General features: G+C 35.2%; 1 long non-coding RNA gene across 1 annotated transcript in view; it reads right to left on the bottom strand.

Annotated features, from left to right (window-relative positions):
• The window catches only part of LOC118178654, a 14,082-nt gene extending 428 nt beyond the window's left edge, over positions 1 to 13,654 (bottom strand). The window contains exons 1-2 of the long non-coding RNA XR_004756251.1: positions 13,643 to 13,654; positions 1,024 to 1,029 (exon numbers count right to left, since the gene is read on the bottom strand). This is a non-coding gene — a long non-coding RNA (uncharacterized LOC118178654). The remainder of the gene's footprint in view (positions 1 to 1,023; positions 1,030 to 13,642) is intronic.
• Between the last annotated feature and the right edge of the window lie 2,057 nt (positions 13,655 to 15,711).

Here is a 15,711-nt window from a genome sequence, read left to right on the forward strand (position 1 = left end):
CGAATGGCTGTGTGGTGTTTAGCTGCCAGCCGGGTTAAACCACAACAAGTGCTAAGGGTGGTTATACGTTATTGGTGAATCCATGACCATGTAGTTCAGTGCTAAGGGTGGTTATATGTGGTTAGAGTATCTGTGATTGCGATTGTGATAGTTCAGTGTCCTGAATCTGACTGGACCCATAATGGTTAATCTGCTACCCCGAATCTGACCAGACCCATAACAGTTAATTGGCTACACCTCTTAATGCGACACTTCTAAAGCATGTACAGAGAAGAGCAACAAAGCTGGTGAAGAGACTAGAAAATAAGACTTGTGAGGAGTGGCTGAGGGAACTGGGATTATTTAGTCTGGCAAAAAGGAGGCTGAGAGGAGAACTCATCATTCCCTACAACTTCCTGAAAGGAGGTGTGCCAGTCTCTTTTCTCAGGTGGCAAGTGATAGAACAATAGAAAATGGTCTCAAATTACATCAGGGGAGGCTTAGGTTGGACATTAAGAAGAATTTCCTCATGGTCTGTGTGTTCAACCATTGGCACAGCCATGCCCAGGGATGTGGTGGAGTCCCAGTTCCTGGAGATATTTAACAGATGTGTGGATGTAGCACTAAAGGATATAGTGATGGCACATGGCAGGTCAGGTTAATGGCTAGAACTGATGATGTTAAAGTTCTTTTCCAGACTAAATGTTTCTATGAATGACATAAATTGGACTATATTGTCTTGATTGTATGATTGTACTATTGTACATACCTTTTCTCCCTCTTACAGTACGATAAGAAGATTTTTCTTTTTTTTTTTTTCTTTTTTTTTTTTTTTTAATTTAAGAACATAACTTTTTTGTTTTTGTTTTTGTTTTCCCTCTACCCTACACTATAAAACGCAACCTAAATATACACTTGCTAAATATTTATTAATTCAGGTCATTACTGCAGTCGCCAGAATACCACATATTATAATATTAATTTTATAATAACTCATTTGTGGTTTCAGTGGAACAGAGCACATTGACCTGAAGTATTGATAACTTTGCTCTTGCTGTGCAAGAGCAAATAATATAATTACTCAGCTGATCTTAAAAACTACTTTCTTCCTCATATTTTATAATAAAAATCATTATTACTATTTTATTTTGGTTTAATCTACCTGTTAAATTCCACCAACTTCAAATTCTGTCTGAAGTTAGTAATATGACAATAGTCAGCTTGGTGCCTCAGATGTAGAAACATCAGTGTAGGTTACAAACTGCATTTCAACTTTGGAACTGTCTCCCTGACTCAGTGTTGTTCTTTCAGGTATTCACTGGATGTGAGAGAGCTCTTCTAGAATTCTAGTTTGTTTCACTGTTTGGTTGGATGACACCAGATGTCATCAGATTAGATTAATATATACATATATATATATATCTCCAGTGGATCTATACAATTACTCATGACTGTTCCTTATAGATCATACTTCCACTCTGTCATTTTATCATCCTTTACAGGATATATGTTCTAGAAATCACCCTAGTGCACACACACACAAACACATACACAGGATTTTCAATGAATTGCTTAATAATTAAGCTCATAGTTTGATTTGGTTTTACAAATCGGATATGCCCATGTTTAAAGAAGTAGACAGCTGTTCCTACTCAGCCTCTGTAATTAACACCTAAAAACAAACAAAACAAAAACAAACAATCAAACAAAAAAAGCATACCAGCTGGGAATTTAGGTAACTGAGAGGTGATGATGGTAATGCTCCCAACATAAAAGCATATGGACTGTGATGTCAAGAGCTTGAGCTCCGTCTTAAACCAACTTTTGTTCTAAGCAAAACTATATCTCCATAGCCTAGATAGGCATTTCTAATTCTTTACTGATTAATCACAGTATACACAGAAGGGAAAGTTCTGCTATTGCAGGTAATGTGTTGCTACTGAAATGCTTTGCCTTCACTTGTGCATAATTATTACCTCCTACATATTTGAACCTGCCTCCCCCTGACCGGTCTAGTTGGGTGTTGCAATGAGGGCTGGTGCTCTTGGTGTTGTTAGGGTTGCTTCTTGCAGGGTTGCTTCTGCCTTCTTCTCAAGACAAAGCGCTATTTTTTGTCTCACACCGAGGGTAGGGAACAATAGCAGCGAACATCAACAAAGCCATGCTGTTTTGTTTCTGCTTGTGATAATTGCAAAACTATTGCTGGTAAATAGACCAAACACTATTGATCCTTGCTGCTTGACAAATTTGTTTGGTAGAGATAACATGGAAGTGTTCTATATTTTTTCATACTTAAAAACTAAGCTTATAGCAGAAGATTAATGACTTCTTGGCTCTTATTTTTGTTTATGTTACAGAAATAAAAAGGAACACTTTTTCCTCTTTTTCCATTCATTTAATTTAAAATTCTTTTATAAAATTTTGATGCCTTAAAATATTAGTTTGGTTAGAAAGCAGAGGTCTTTTTTATGTTATACATGTGCCTCAATAAAGATCCAGGTTGCTGTTTGTTGAAGGAGCTGGAGCACATGTCCTGTGAGAAGAGCTTGAGAGAGTTGGAACTGTTCAGCCTGGAGGAGTCTCAGAGGAGATTTTTATAAATGTACATGGGAGGTGACAAAGAGGATAGAGGAAGGCTCTTTCTTTTCAGTGGTGCCCAGTGACAGGGCAAAAGGCAATAGAAACAAACTGGAACACAAGACATTCCATCTAAACAGAAGGAAGTACTTCGCTGTGCAGGAACATTGGAATGGTTTGCCCAGAGATCCTGCTGAGTCTCATTCCTTGAAGATCTTCTAAAGCCATCCAGACATGTGCCAGAGCAACATGTCCCATCCTGAGGAGGGGATTTGCACCAGATCACCTCCAAAGATCCCTTCCAACTTTAACCATTATATGATTCTGTAATTCTGTAAATGTAGGGACCTCACTTCTTTACAAATGCTCTGAAGTTTGGTGCAGCGTAGTTTGCAAATACTTTTTTTTTTTTTTTTTTTTTTTTCCTCTGCATCATACTCCTTTGCCTCCATAAATAGTGTGGTGATCATACAAGATAATGAATGGCAAACCTCTAAGGTCATTTATTTGAAACTTTATCCTTCATTTTGAATCAAAAGATAACAAACTGATGTCTAAAACAGCTCATTGCAAGCCCTTTGATTACTCAGATATTGTAGGTTTGTTGAGATGACACATTGAATTTCAATTGTTATCCATGTTTTTCTCACCACGTCTACTTGTTTGTCAAACAAAAGATTATTAGGAAGATAATGTTAATGGGGGAAAAAAAAATACTGTCTCTTGCTAAAATGATAATTTGTCTTTTGCACTGTATAATCTATACCATTATTCATTTGTTATATGGACTATAAATAGATATTGATTTATAGAAAATCCTCTGTGATTTATGTTTTGGCTTATAGATCTCCCTTTGGCTTATAGATCCATCTTTCTTATGTGCAGTTGCTCTATGAGATCATCAAGAATAATGAAAGTAAATTACAACCTGAAAAAGCAGGGCTACTTCTATACACAGTGTTTAACTCTAAAATGTGCTTATAAAGAATCAACACCAATGTTAATAGTACAAGGGAAATGGTATGAAGCTGGAGATTGCAATTTATTTGGCAATAGGTAGATATAATTATAATTTCCACATAATAAAAATACACTTATACAATATCAGTCAATGGGATAACTGTTTTTTTTTTTTTTTTTTTTTTTTTTTTTATGAAAACATTTATTAGCAGAAAAAATACAAGTCTATTTTAACTATTGATTTCTGATAGTAACTACAGATGGTAGCAAGAAACACAAGATTCATAGGAAGAGATATAAGAAAAAAATCAGCGGGGAAAAAAATGAGTTATCGTAACCCATTGAGATAAGAAATGGTCATATTTCTATATAAGGTAATCATAAAAGATTATAACACAATGGTTATGATTTCATATTGTGAGCTGGTAATGTTTTAGAAACATTTATAATAGATAAATGGTTTTGAATTTTAAGCCTGGATCTGATAGTAACCCTGACAAGACAGACCATTTCAGTTATTCAATAATAAATAATCACTGTAAATTATGTAAATTTTAGTTAGCACTAACATCAGCACTAGCAAAAAATAAATAAATAAATAAATAAAAGGCAATTCTGAAGCATAAGATCTTCTATCATGGCTTCTGTTAATACACATATTTTCATGGTGCAACACAAACCAAATTTATTTCAAATGTTAATGCATACTTCTCTATAGTTCTACTGAGATCAAAAGATGTATATCAAATTATAGCAACATAAAATAAATCTTAGTTCATGAAATATAAGTGCAATATACTTTCATGTATTTGGAGAAAGTGGAATGTTCTCTAGAATCTTTTTTTTTCAACCGCATAGCATAAATCATCACACAAAATACAGAGCATGAGTTAATTTATGTCTGTGTGAAAATACAACCCATTAAAATATAAGAGTATATATTTGCTTTTATATATAATCAATGAATATTTAATGAACATACAACATTTGTAAGTTCAAAGTAAATTGTGAGTTATAGCTGTTGCTAGAATATAAGGAACTTTTTAATAAGTTTTAATGGTCTTCTTTGAAAAAAGGTCTAAATACAATTGTATTTCAGTTTTGACCAATTGAAAGAAATGTATAATATTGAGTGGAATCTTAAGCGTATGTATGAATTTCACTGTTATTCATTTCAATGTTTTGGCAACTGTCTATTTTTCCTATTTAAATGCATATTGTTGCTACACATTCCTAAGGAAATATATAAATATTGTGTTTACTTAGGCAACGTTTCCTTAGAATCGTAATTTACTTATTTTTGTTCATGTAACAAGAAAAAAAAAAATCTGAATTGAGGACAATAATTAAAAAATAAATTGTTTATGAAAGAATATCTGAACAACAATGACAATATGAAAAGTCACTTTTTTAGTCTGTATATAGTTTATGCAGTAAATAATTTTGGTTTTCCTTAATTTGAAGTCTGTAGGGGTACCCACATCACTTACCTTTAGCTGCTAAAAAGCAAGGCAGATTATGTAGAAGTTGTCTTCATTTTAAACAAGCAAACAAATTCTGTTCTTAATGTAAACAAGTTGCATAAGTACAGGTATACTCAAAAGACAAAAATGTCCAGGAGGCAATTGATTTCTCTTGTAGCTATCTTGGACAGAATTATATATAGCTATCTTGGATAGAATTAATCAAGATTTGCAAGTAAATTTATTTGTCTTAATTATTGAGGGACCTAAATGAAAATTAGTCCTTATTATCATGTAATTTAAGATCAGTTTTTACATATTTTCAAATGTCTTATTTCAAAACTCAGTCATGTAGTTTAAGAGAGTCATAAAAGTTCTCTGTAGATTAAATGAAAATGTATTGATTTTTCCAGTTAATTCATCCTTTCTGTTCTGAACATATATTTTTTAGATTTGTTGCAGACAGAATTATAAATTTCACTCATAAACAAGAAGTGGCAATGTACTTATTGATATAATGTAGTGATCTAGAAAAGTTCAATCTTTAATAAAACAATGAGTTAACCAGATTCAAGATGGCAGGGTACACTTCATTATTTATCAATGCAGAAAAAAAATGCTTATGATTATAAACAATATAAGTGACATTATATAAAAGACATTACATACAACAAAGACTACATAAAACACTGGGTTAGGTGACTTTACATAAAGGAGACCCTCCCATTAAGTCATGAGATTTAGAGTGGACACCTTTATTTACTCAACTCCTTGAAATGATGAGGTAAGGACTCTAGGTGTGGCTGAATCCACTCCTAGTCTAAAGGAGTATATATGCACAATCAATTCTTTATATCACCCAGAGAAACTCATAAAGTGTATCTAGTTCTCAGTCACTTCATAAATATCTGTCATGACAAGGGAACTTTAATGTCAAGGAGTAAGTGGTTTCTACCTCAAGTGTAAACTTTGAGAGGCATCCTTACTCAAGGAGATATCTTGGCAGACAGCCTTCAGCCATGTAGGAGAGTTCAAAAGGGCTATTAGTCTGATCACTTTTTATTGGGTAAGATGATTGGCTCATAGTCATACTGTTTACTAGCTGATCTCAGTGGATGCATTGCCCAAATTAGCTATCAACTGTTGAGCAAGATGTTTGCATGTTAATCTCTCCCATTAGCTCCTCCAGTGTCTCTTTTGAATCAAATAACCAGTATGGTGGCTGCTGAACAAGGCTGCTGAGAAAGGTGCTTGGGTGAGACAGTCAGACTAAAAGTGGGGTGTGAAAGCAGGGGGAGCAGACCATCACAAGACTGAACTGAGTATTCCACTGCAAGTGCCTATTGTTTCTTTTGATTATAATATCACAGAATCACAGAATAGTCTAGGTTGGAAGAGACCTCCAAGATCACCAAGTCCAACCTCTGACCTAACGCTAACAAATCTTCCACTAAACCATATCCCTAAGCTCTGCATCTAAACGTCTTTTAAAGACCTCCAGGGATGGTGACTCCACCACTTCCCTGGGCAGCCTATTCCAGTGACTAAGAACCCGTTCAGTAAAGAAGTTCTTCCTCATATCCAACCTAAACCTCCCCTGGCACAACTTTAGCCCATTCCCCCTCGTCCTGTCGCCAGGCACGTGGGAGAATAGACCAACTGCCACCTCGCTACAGCCTCCTTTCAGGTACCTGTAGAGTGCAATAAGGTCGCCCCTGAGCCTCCTCTTCTCCAGGCTAAACAGTCCCAGCTCCTCATAAGACTTGTTCTCCAGACCCCTCACCAGCTTCGTAGCCCTTTTCTGGACTCGCTCGAGCACCTCGATGTCCTTCTTGTAGCGAGGGGCCCAAAACTGAACGCAGTACTCAAGGTGCGGCCTCACCAGAGCCGAGTACAGGGGGAAAATCACTTCCCTGGACCTGCTGGCCATGCTGTTTCTTATGCAAGCCAGGATGCTGCTGGCCTTCTTGGCCGCCTGAGCACACTGCTGGCTCATATTCAGCCGACTGTCAACCACTACTCCCAGGTCCTTCTCTGACAGGCAGCTTTCTAACCACACATCTCCCAGCCTGTAGCTCTGCTTGGGGTTGTTGTGCCCCAGGTGCAGGACCCAGCACTTGGCCTTGTTGAACTTCATACCGTTGGTCTCGGCCCATCGGTCCAGCCTCTCCAGATCCTCCTGCAGAGCCTTCCTACCCTTGAGCAGATCGACACATGCACCTAACTTGTTGTCATCTGCAAACTTGCTGAGGGTGCACTCGATCCCCTCGTCCAGATAGATCATCAATGAAGATGTTAAAGAGGACTGGCCCCAGTACCGAGCCCTGGGGGACTCCACTAGTGATTGGCCTCCAACTGGATTTTACTCCATTCATCACAACTCTCTGGGCCTGGCCATCCAGCCAGCTCTTAACCCAACGAAGTGTGCGCCAGTCCAAGCCATGAGCTGCCAGTTTCCTGAGGAGAATGCTGTGGGGAACGGTGTCAAATGCCTTACTGAAGTCAAGGTAGACCACGTCCACAGCCTTTCCCTCATCCACTAAGCGTGTCACCTTGTCATAGAAGGAGATCAGGTTCGTCAAGCAGGACCTGCCCTTCATAAACCCATGCTGACTGGGCCCGATCACCTGCTTGCCCTGCAACTGCTGCATGATGACACCCAAGATAATCTGCTCCATGAGCTTCCCTGGCACTGATGTTAAACTAACCGGCCTATAGTTCCCCGGGTCTACCCTCTGGCCCTTCTTGTAGATGGGCGTCACGTTTGCTAGCCACCAGTCAAGTAGGACCTCCCCCGATAGCCAGGACTGCTGATAAATGATGGAAAGAAATGGGAATGTAGAAGATTTAGATTAAACAAAAGTAATAATTAGGCAATATTAATTCTTCTTCAGTCTGTCTCTCTCCCCCCGCCCCTTTTTCCAGAAATCTGGAATTTTCTGTTTTTCCCATCATCCACAGTAAAGTTGCAAAGCTTTACCACACATCTAAAGGATCAATAATAATCTAGATGTTTCTTTAGAGCTATGCAGAAGAAGAAAGCCATCCATGAGATTTATTTTGTAATGCAATATTTTCTTTTAATCCCATCTCTTACATTTTTTTTTTTTTTTTTTTGAGACATAGGATGTATCCTATTCTATTGTATTGAACCTACTAGATCAGTGTCTTACCTGGATTGTCTTGGATGTATATGAGTCAGAAATCTCAGTGTAGAGTCCTTAGGAGACATATACAGGTAAAAAAATACATGGCCTTTGCAAAGAGCTGGAGAAAATTTTAATTGTTCTGTAAGGTCTCTGTAAAAGAACTAGATACAATAAAAGCAAGTTCAAAACAGTGAACTAGTCAAGTAGGCTGAATCTCCAGTATTACTTTCTGTTTCACAGGCAAAGTCTATATATATCTCATGTTCACATTGTTTGGGGCTCAAATCTTCAAAAGCTGACTGGCGACCTCTCTGAAACAGAGCTACAGATACTCTGCAGCCCACAAACATGATTATATAGTATGAAGCTAAGACTATTTATTGAATGATATGGGTATGACATGAGAGTATCCAAGGTTCTTTAAGTGTAAAGTATTCTGAACTGATTCTAGAGAGCCAAATCAAATGCAGAACTAGCTATGCTATCTAGCAACAAATAAGAGCTATTTCACTATTACTGTCAAGTGGTCCAGGTTTTGTTTTGGAGAAAAATATTTATTCATCAGTACTTTGAATTAACCACGTTTGGAGTGATTTCATGTTCTATGATTTTTTTTCAGTCATAGGCTTGGCACATCTGAGCTTAATTGCTCTACGAGATAAAATCCAATGGATATAAGGTAGATATCACAACCAACTGGAATTAAATTCAGTTCTCTATAGATGTCAATAGATGCTCTAATTGAAAAACTTAAAGGAGAGTTACATTCTCATAGCACTCTAGAGCATTCATAGAGAAGAAGGGGGTAAGGGTGGGCCTGTACTACTAAATTCACTGCTTCAGAGTGCACTTGACTGCACAGATTGTCCCCACCCATTCTCTGGAAGCTGGGACACCACATAGTCAGCAATACGGAATGCTTTAAGAGGGTTATGAAAACTTCCAAATATTTCCAAAGGAATCTTTATTAAAAAAGTTCAACTTCTAACATGTTTTGCTGTGGTTATGGTTTTGTTTTGTTGTTTTATTTTATTTTATTTTCAGATTATACAATTCTGTTGATGGAAAAGATTTGCTTAGGTGTCCCAAAACATTGTTAGAAGAGAGTAGCTGTAACTTTTGCTCTGTTAAAACTACATTGTTTAGAATGTTAAAATATGATGCAAAAACATTTATTTCTAATTCCTGGGTCTTCCAGTTTATATAACTTGTAACTACTTATAACAAAGATGAGATGAAAAAACAAAACAAAACAAAAAAAAAAAAAAAACAAACAAAAAAAAATTTAATGCGAGACATGTAAACTTGTCAAACTACATGAGCTGTAATTATATGAGCAAAAGCATTGCAACCACTTCCAGAAGCAAAATAACCAGTGATCTGGAGAGATGCAAAAAGGAACAAAGAAAAAAAAAAAAAAAAGAAAAAGAAAAAGAAAATAGAACACAGGATTCCTACATTTCATTGGGAACTAAAACACCTTCAGGGATTTATATAAACTTTTATAAGTTTAACTGTCATTTACTTCACTGCTGATACTTGTATTCACTCTAATTTGTCTTTTCCCTGAGCAAGACTTTGCCTTTCGGCTATAACTTATGGTTGCACTATCTGTGTAGGATAAATGGAAAGAACAGTTTTTTGAACATTTTCCAGGCACTGCTCTTGGATTTTAAGGCTGAGAAGATAATGAGGAAAGACTGTCTTAAGCAATTAAGTAGGCAGAATGATATATTTGAGAATGACTTTTACTATTACCAGAGTATAAACAATAAGAAGAAAATGGGATAGTTTAGAGCAGCCTTAATGAGATGCTTGCACATAGAAAACTTAACAAGGTGGGCAGTGGAGGAATGGGTCATCTGAAGGTTTGTTGTATTACAAGGAACAGCAAAGAGCCACCTGGAAAGAGCCATCTTACCTATTAAATTCATAACCTGCAATCACAACAAAGTGTGTCATACCTGCACCAGCTTTCATAATCAAATCAAAGCATGTCCTAAGGTCAACTAGAGTTTCTTATGAAAAAAAAAAATAATAATATAAATAGATAAATAAATAAATAAATCTTCTGCAATCTCTCAATATTTACTTTTTCAACTTTCTATAGGAAAAAAAAGGGAGAAAAAAAATCACTCAATCTATATTTTGCTGACTCGAAGTTTGTGTTTATTTGTTGTTGTTGTTGATGGTTTGTTTGCTTTAATGTGACAGGTTTTATATTTCCTTGATTGGCCAAATGAGTTTCTTTCTTCTTTCAATTTGAAATTCACATATAACAGTGGATAAAACATTTCAGATGAAGCCTGTGCAGTATTTCATAGAGTGAAATAAGTGTTTGTCTAATTCAACTGGAAATAAATAATATTTTCTAAAACGCCTTTTGTTTTTTTTCAGTTTTGCATTTTGATGTATTATGTTCATGTAATAATCATTTAACTTTATGTTGTTCTTTACCATTATTTTAGTTCATGAGATTTTTGTTTAGACTCCTCAATTATTTTCTATCATCTCTAAAAGTAAAACCTTGTCTTAGATCTCTTAGGTTTCATTTTTTTTTTATTACTTCAAGGCATCCAGTTCTTTGTGGATTTGATCCTTCCTTTGTGTTAAGATTTTTTTCCTAAATCTGTAGCCTAGAAAGCTGCCCTCATATGTGCATACTTCTTGTACCCAGCACCCTGAAAATCTCCAGGTGTCTCCTCCACCTCTAAATAAAGATTGATTTTCTTCTTAGCTAGTACTGTCCATAATGTTCACGTATTATTGCAGCCTTCTCCTGTTTAACTCAACATCTTAATGTATTTGGCACTTTATCATAATCATTATTTATATTTTGGTAAATTAGTTTTCCACATTTCTCTTTTTAATTTTATTTTCTCAGGTACTTACATTAAAGAATCAACAGAAGATCTGATACAATATCTTGTGTAATTTTAAAATATATGTGTAGCAAAACTGGAAATGATTAAGATGACTAGCTTAGAATCAGAGTAAATTGTACAACACTGCTAAAAAGGCAGTGAATTTAGCTTATGTGGTACACTCATATAGATGCATAGGACCCTCATGTCAAGTTTATACATTAAGGCTTCACAAACACATTTGGAAATGTTGCATGTATTTTTTAAGATTTTATAAAGGTTCTGCAATTCTGAAGAGACAGATGATGCTCTGAGAGAGGAATTCACACACTAGTGTGTAGTGTAGATGCTTATATGACAGAAGAATTGTGTGTTGAATTGTGATTTTTAAGAGCTGACATAATAAATGCTAACTTAGTTAAAGTTCTGAGGCTATAACATGGAAAAGCAAACATAATGGAGTAAAGTGTTTGAAATTATGCTGCTTGAATGAGTTTACTCTTTTGCTTCAGTAATGCAATGCCTCTTTAAAATTAGGGTTCTAATCCTGAAAGACAATTTCAAGATTAGAATTATATAATGACTTTCTTTTTTAAAAGTAGCTTTCTTTCCACCCTATATGTGAGGTTGTTCACTGAAATTGGTGAAGGAGCTTAACTTCTTCTTTCTACTCTGTTCAGCCACAATCTGCTGTAAATAAAAAGTTTAGAACATTTTATTTTTTATTCTTTTCTCTCTAAATATGGAGAAAATTGTACTTTAAACATTCTAGCACCACTACATTCTCTTAAAAGTGATTCTTTTTTAAACTTGAGAGAATGCTCAGGGCCGAATATTATATATATTATATATATATATATATATATAAAGAGGCTAGAATACCTCTCCTGTAAGTAGAGGCTGAGACTGAGAATACTGGAATTTATTAGCTTAGAGAAAAGAAGATTTGGAGGGGATCTCATACAAAAATACCTCAGAGGAGGATGCAACGAAGGTAGAGCCATGTTCTATTCAGTGGTACACAGTGACAGAACAAGAGGAAATGGGCACAAACTGGAACACAAGTGGTTGCATCTGTCCTGGTTTCAGTTAGGACAGAGTTATTTTTCCTCCTAGTAGCTGGTAAGGTGCTATGTTTTGGATTACGATGAGAAGAGTGCTGATAACATGCTGATGTTTTAATTGTTGCAGAGCAGTGCTTACACTAAGCCAAGGACTTTTCAGCTTCTTGCTCCCTCCTGCCAGTGGGCAGGCTGGGGGTGCAGCAAGAGCTGGGAGGGGACAGATGCAGGACAGCTGACCCAAACTGGCCAAAGGGGTATTTGGTACCATCTGACGTCACGCTAAACAATATATAGGGGTGGCTAGCTGGAGTGAGGGGGCTAGCTGCTCGAGGTTGGGCTGGGCATCAGTCAGCGGGTGGTGAGCAATTGCATTGTGCATCACATGTTTTGTACACACTATTATTATTATTATTTCCTATCTTAATAAGCTGTCTTTATCCCAACCCACAGGCTTCACTTTCCCATTTCTCTCCCCCATCCGAGAGAGGGAGAGGGGAGGGTGAGCGAATGGCTGTGTGGTGTTTAGCTGCCAGACGGATTAAACCACAACACCATCTAAAGAGCAGGAAGTACTTTTTTACTGTGCAGGTGATGGAACACTGGAACAGGTTGCTCAGAGAGACTGTGGAGTCTCTGTCCTTGGAGATCTTCAAAAGACATCTGGAAATCATCCAGGGCAACCTGTTTTAGGTAACCCTGCTTGAGCAGTTGGTTTGGACCTTCAGAGATCCTTTCCAACTTCATCCTGTGATTCTCAGCTGTTACACTGTAACTGACAAAATAACTTCAGAATTCAAGTAGATTTTCAAGAGTTTAACAAGAACAAAATTAGGCCAAGATTTGATAGTACACAATGTATCAAAACCACCCAAGCCATGAAATTAAGCTTGTTTTCAAGGAGTCTGGTGAAGTTAGAAAATTATATAGCAAATTTCAGATGGTTTAGACTAGTAGAAGAGAAATGCAATTTATTATCAGATATTTTGTTTGTTTGACTGTTTATTTTTAATTATTAGACCTTTTTGTAAACCTTCCTTTTTTTTTTTTTTTTTTTTTTTCTCTAACAGCCAATGTTTTATGTAACTGACACTATCTGGATGATGTCCCTGTGTCGCAGACAAATCAGGGAGAGATTGATTTTTTTTTATTTTTCTTTTTTTTTTTTTTTAATTTTTGTTATTTTTACACTAGTATTTGGCTGGTATAGACCACTTGCATTTGATGCCAACCTAACCTGGAGAAAGCGAAATAATTTTAGAAGTGATCCATTTTTTCTTTCAAAGAAAGTTCAGCGCATAATATAAACAATAGATCATTATGTCCAAGAACCTATCTTATCCCATTCTGCAGGAATATAATGTTATACTATACCTCTGAGAATAAAAAAAGCTATCAACAAAAACAAGAACAACAGCAAAAACTAATTGTGAGAAGATTGAGTTTGAAATATTATCATGATAATCTACAATAACACATTAATGTACGTATACACATACTAAGAAATTAGAATTTTATATAGAAATTTTTTGGAACCATGTAGCAGAACACTGAAAAATGCAGGTATATCTTTTCTTTTTTTTCAAGACCATAAATCATTGGCTGTAAATTAAACACTGTATAGCTTTATTTGTAATTATTGCAATTATGTAAATAATATTAAAAGAAAAAAAAAAATGAAATCTGTTCTATTTAGTGACTGTTACTGAGTTACAAGAAGGTGTTGATTTTCTTCAGATGTGATATAATTTCAACATTGTATGTATATTGCATTACTTACTGAAATAATTAAATAAATATCATTCTCTTTTGTGAGTAAATGTTATTTATTCAGTGGCAGGTTCAAAATATTTGCCTCAGGCTTTAAGATTTTGAGTGATGTGAGTTGTAGTCAGCTGTTAGTACATCTGTTCCCTCATTTGCTTCAGTAACATTCCTTCTGAATTTAAATATTCAGAGGTGAGTTAAAGTGACCAGGGTTGAAGGCCCTAATCACTGTGCTTTTATAGCCCAAATACAACAGTCTGCAAAAAAATAATTGAAGATTTTTTTTTTTTTTTTCCCCTCACTTAGGTGCTATGAAGTATGATTTTGAATTTGTAATATTCTGGTGTTAACATTAATAAAAGGAATAATAATAATAAAAAACACATAAGTCAAAATTGTGGTTTTTGTTGTTGTAGATTTAAATGCTGTTCAATATTCAAAGATAGGATAATGGTTGCTTTTCACAAACGCCTACAGAGACATCTGTGGTACTCAAATATAACATCTTTTTCTTAGTATGTAACAGAATATTACATTGTTAAAAATTAGTGAGATTTCTGATGGAAATTAAAAAAAGCCAGATATTTTGAAAGCTATTTGGATCTCAGTTTCCTTTCAAGTTCTTCATTAGAAAGAGTGTGTAAAAAATATTCAGTTTTCTTTTTTGGTTATTTTCTGTTGCATTTGAAGACAAAGAAATCCCCCCCCCCCCTTTTTTTTTTTTTTTTTTTTTTTTTTTCCCTAATTCAATAAGTAGAAAAGTAGGAAACATTACTCGGGCCAGCAAATATAACATTTCAAAAACATTACAATTAACATGATACCAAATACCTATTTGTTTTAACTCTTTAGCCAAATTTTCATTATTCTCAGCAGAAAACTATGAAGAAGCCAGAGCATACTTTAAAAAAAAATTAGTATACTTCAATGTATAACTCATAGAGAAAAAAATGACTTCAGAGAAATTTCCTCTGACTATTTTATACTGCTTTTTAGGGGAAGTCATCATTTTTATAATATTGGGTTTGGTTTATGCCAATATATATTTATAGGCATATATATATATTCTTTTTTAAAAATATATTATTTAAAGATTATTTTATTATGAAGTCTGAAAACGTAATGACACCTGATAAAATTTCATTTTATGGATTTTTGTTCTCAATGTGCATTTGAAGTGAGTTTGAACACTGAAATTAGCTGAGAGGTAAGTCTGAGTGGGTGAATTATATTTTATGGAAGTAAGTTATGAAAAATTCTAGCATATACAAAAGCAAAAAATAAGAGTAGAGTGCTTCCCCAGATTGCTTCCCAAGAGCTTACAAATCTGCAGATCTGCTTCTTTTTAACTCCTTTCCCAAGCCAGGTTCTTTTCTCTTTCCTTCCCTCTCCTGTGAAATGGAATGCAATAAGTCCATTTCTGGCCATTCCCCTATACAAACTCTTTTTCCTCAGCATAGAACAAAAATATATTACTAATTCAAAGCATTACAAAGCTAGATTCTCCCTGATAAAGAAGTTAACTCCATATGACTTCAGAATGGTAGATGCCACAATTTCAATTTGTTGTTTGAACTTCTTTTATGGTTAAAAGGCAAAGATGGAAACTTCTAGAATAACTTTGATTTTATAATTATATAAACATCTAAAATAAGTATGGTGATCATTTCTGATAAGTATTTATTTATTCATTTATTTTAGCCATTGAGTTTAAGTGCTATCTAAATGACAGGTCTAAATATAGATACACTGCATATAGTCAAGGACAGTTTAAGTTAAAAGCAGTGATGATGCAAATGATGTGTAGAACATAACCTAAGAGGAAAGTCATAGAAATAAGGTGCTGAAGATCACAGAATCACAGAATCACAGAATTTCTAGGTTGGAAGAG

Source organism: Oxyura jamaicensis, chromosome 1, assembly GCF_011077185.1.
Source record: "Oxyura jamaicensis isolate SHBP4307 breed ruddy duck chromosome 1, BPBGC_Ojam_1.0, whole genome shotgun sequence".
Lineage (NCBI taxonomy): Eukaryota > Metazoa > Chordata > Aves > Anseriformes > Anatidae > Oxyura > Oxyura jamaicensis.